Genomic DNA, 4,160 nt, shown 5'->3' with positions numbered 1-4,160 from the left:
GACTGGTGTTAGTTTCTATAGTCAGGTTTGCTAAAGAAGCAGACTGGTTATTAGTTTCTATCAAGTTTAGGTTTGTTAGTTTTCAGTTGGTTTTAGAGAAGCCAGACTGGTTTTGCTTACTGTCTATCAGTCGGTTGTGGAGAGCAGACTGGTTGTTAGTTCTATAGTCAGGTTGCTAGAAAAGCAGATGGTTGGTTATTCTATAGTCGGTTTGCTTAGAAAAGAGACTGGTTGTTAGTTCTATAGTCAGGTTTGCTGGAGAAGCAGACTGGTTGTTTAGTTCTATAGTTAGGTTGTTGGAGTAGAGACTGGTTGTTAGTTTTTTTCTAACAACCAGTCTGCTTCTCTAACAACCTAACTGATAGAACTAACAACCAGGTGTAGTGGAAGGTATGATTTTACTTATCAATATTAGAATATCAATGAAAACATTTCATTTTTACAATTAATTGTCTCCTTTTTTCTTTGGCAACCGTGGTATAAGCGGGATAAACACCACCTCTCTGTACATTATCTGGAACTAATCAACCCTGGCTCTGTACATTATCTGGAACTAATCAACTCGTGCAGTTCCAAGTCCTCCATTATTTCCAGATAATGTACAAAGCGTCAGTGCTTATCCCTTACATGTATGTGTGTATGTAAATGTATCTATGTCTCTCTGGGTCTATCGGCCTTTCCTTGCTGTGTTCTGTCCTCTCCTTTCTGCCTCCGTCTCTGTCTGCTGCTGCAGCCACCTTTTGACAAACTCTCTCTCCATCTGTAGTCTTGGATGTGAAAGTGTTTCTCCTGACTCCATCTGTAGTCTTTGATGTGAAAGTGTTTCTCCTGACTCCATCTGTAGTCTTTGATGTGAAAGGGTTTCTCCTGACTCCATCTGTAGTCTTTGATGTGAAAATGTTTCTCCTGACAGCACCTCCATCTGTAGTCTTTAATGTGAAAGTGTTTCTCCTGACTCCATCTGTAGTCTTTGATGTGAAAGGATTTCTCCTGACAGCACCTTTGACTAACAGAACAAAAAAGCTAAATAAGTAGTTACAACAATTAGTCAGATTGACACAAAAATCCTATGTATCCCAACCCAGGCCTCCGATGGGAAGCACATCAACACAATAACCACAGAGGTTTTCAACTTCAACACTGAGTCAAACAGAAGAGAGATTAAAGTAGATGTCACGCGTCAAAATTTTGATTGATGACCCTATGAGAACCTATGTGACCCTATGTCCTGCTGACGTGTGCATGCCCATATTTGGGTTTCCTGTCCTGACCCCCCCTGTTGGTTTGAGGGGGGCTTGTTGGGTTTCCTGTCCTGACCCCCCCTGTTGGTTTGAGGGGGGCTTGGTTTATGCCCCTATGAATGGTGCTCCTGTTTCTCACGGCTTAGAGTGTGTAAAAGAGTTTTATGCAGTTTTTGAATTTGTCATGCTGTTTGATGTCAAGGGTCCTGTTGGGGCCAGGGTTGGGTGGGGGTTGTGTGTGTTGAACATTTCAAAGAGTAAGGCCTATTTTATAGCTTATAGCCCTCCGGGGTTGTTGTCTAGGAAACACGAATGTCAGGGGGGTATTGGGGCATTGCAGCAGCCTTATAAAGCCGCTGAACAATTCCTGTTTAAGACTGTACATGATAACCCCTGAATATTAAACAAAAATGCCCCCTATGCCCATTTTAGGGATGTTATGCTCGGCTTGTCATGAACCCAGTGACCAAAGCCTTGAAGAAGTTCTGTGTGAAGCTCCAGAATGTTTTAAGGATTTTGGGTACGAGTGATGGCCATATTTCTTACATATTCACCCCGGAGGATTCTACGGTAAAGATATCACAGACAGTGGACCCAAACCCCTTTATTCATGCAGAACCTGGGACTTTTTCTCCTGCTCTGGGGATGAGAGAATGGCTAAAGATCAGGCTGGCGCTCTGCAAAATTGAACAGGCTCTGAAGTGGTACACATTACCCGGCTATGCGTTGGAAGAACCGATCTTCGGGGTAGGGAATCTAACGGCTCTAAAGAATCGCTTCAATGGACTATACCCCTGAAAACAAAGTGACAATTTTAGCCTGTGAAVTTTATGATGGTGCTAATGCTACAAAGTCTGTCAATTCTCCGGTAGCTTCCAGAGCCTGCAAAGATGTAAACTTTTTTATTCCTGTGTTTAGTTTTAAATGGTTGGATTATCCGATTTTCATAACCCTTATGAATAAGCTGGACAGTCTCTTCCAAAATCGCGAATAGTTAAAGCGCTGGCCCAGGCTTTCCTTGAGACATAGTCACGACCAAAAGGCCCGACGTAGGATCTACCCCTGGAGTGAAAACTTACGGAGTTTTGAAGGACCTTGCAAGAGAGCCCGGCATTTTGATGATGACTTGGAAACGGATAATGGTCAGGGCTCCACCAGACCTCTGGATCTGTAAGAAAGGCATCGTAAAAGACCTTAATTGTGAACGGTTATAAAATGTATGTACTTTGTCTTACGGCCGCTTACGAATCATTAACAGCATTTCATAATTTATGTTTTAGGGTCTAAAGCCGAGGTTTAAAAAGTCAAACAGACCCCTGTCTAGAATGTTCCAACGTACAGAGGTGGTCTATTTCCCGGTTAGTTTGTAGAATATAATGTAATAAGGTTTAGCCACACCAAGCCCTTTGTTTGAACCAAATAACTTAGGAGTTAAATATAGCTGGGGTCTAGTCCTAAAAAAACGTCAAACCAATGCTCTGTAAAATCCTTCAGTCCTTTTCTCTATAGTTAGGGCTACAAACTCGCTCGCCTGTTAGCTTCGTTTTAGTTCAAATGCAAACAGACCCTACAGAATCGTTATCGGACTGACCCGTTAAAATAGCATCTTGGAAAAACCGCCTAATGGATCTTTCTGAAGGTGAGTTCTTGAAATATAAATATATAGATTTATATAGGACGTATATTAGATTTGTCTGTTGTGTGGAATTGTTTGAACATTATGTATGTTATAGCAATATTAAACATGCATTAGGGCCTGTATTCTTAACGTATAACATGTCAATATTATATAAAGGGATTAGAGCTTTAATATTGTCGAATGTTTTATAGATTCTGAAGCATTCACGCAGATACTCCGAGGTATAACTGAGCTCGAACCGCCCGTACGTTGCCTACAACCCAACGCCGTCCCATTATTGTAGACGTGAGTCCAAGAATTCATAATAACCATATTTATACCTTAAAAACAAAAAGTGTGGGCATCTTATATTAAAAGCTATTTTTATGTGTTTACAGCGGACATTCAGCCTAGAAGGATAACTGACGCCATATGGAATCTGAACGGTTTCTGCGGAGCAGAGGCCTCTGAGGCAATTCTACCATTCACCCCTGATGTTTTATTAAAAGGCAGATCAAATCCCCCGGGAACGTCCTACATCTCGAACCCTTTATCGAAAAACCAACGTACAATTAGTGCACAGATCCATAGTTCCGCTTCAACCCCTCCAGAACAATTCTACTGGGCCGGGATTCACGAGACATCGCTCCAACGACCCGGTATGAATATATATATATATTATTATTTATATCTATATTTTAATATTTATACATTTTTATGCCTGAATATGTTAAAACAAGGACGAATATTGTTTTTTTTCAGGCTCCCCAGCTACCGAACCGGCAGATGCTGTAATACAGGTTGACCAAAGACAACTTCCCATGGTTTCAGAGCTTCTTCAGAACAGCCCTCGTCAAAAAAGCCGAGGTATTTAATTAATGTAATGTTAATATATATGATTATATGATTATATATGAAATGTATTTGATCTTTTTTTTATCTAACCTATTTTGTGGTTAATAACCTATTTTTTGTATGTATTATTTTTATTTCAGACTCCTCCCCAGCGTATAAAGACATCGAACAAACATTGGAGGATTTTCAGCGCCCAGACACCAGGCAATAAAACAGCGAAACCGGATGATTTCAAAGTGTTAAATGACATTTCTGAGGATTTGATGTTCTGTGAAGTGGCTTCTTCTTGAATCGGCCAATTCTGGGGTGGCAACAGCTGATTCTGAAATAGACCAAGCGAGGTTTTTCAAGGCTTTTACTCAGGGTTTAAGATCACGAAAGGTTTTAATGCAAAGACGTATGTGTATTCTACTAGAGCATCAATACAGTCAGGATGTGTCATTCTG

General features: G+C 40.7%; 1 long non-coding RNA gene across 1 annotated transcript; it reads left to right on the top strand.

Moving 5' to 3' along the window:
• The first annotated feature begins 1,848 nt into the window (after positions 1–1,848).
• On the top strand, positions 1,849–4,154 carry LOC112079648 (uncharacterized). Its single transcript, XR_002896005.2, has 4 exons — positions 1,849–3,165; positions 3,258–3,518; positions 3,622–3,726; positions 3,855–4,154. It is a non-coding gene; the product is annotated as an uncharacterized lncRNA (long non-coding RNA).
• Positions 4,155–4,160: the final 6 nt, after the last annotated feature.

This window comes from Salvelinus sp. IW2-2015, unplaced genomic scaffold (genome assembly GCF_002910315.2).
Source record: "Salvelinus sp. IW2-2015 unplaced genomic scaffold, ASM291031v2 Un_scaffold8854, whole genome shotgun sequence".
Classification (NCBI taxonomy): domain Eukaryota; kingdom Metazoa; phylum Chordata; class Actinopteri; order Salmoniformes; family Salmonidae; genus Salvelinus; species Salvelinus sp. IW2-2015.
This window is presented reverse-complemented; position numbering and strand designations above follow the sequence as displayed.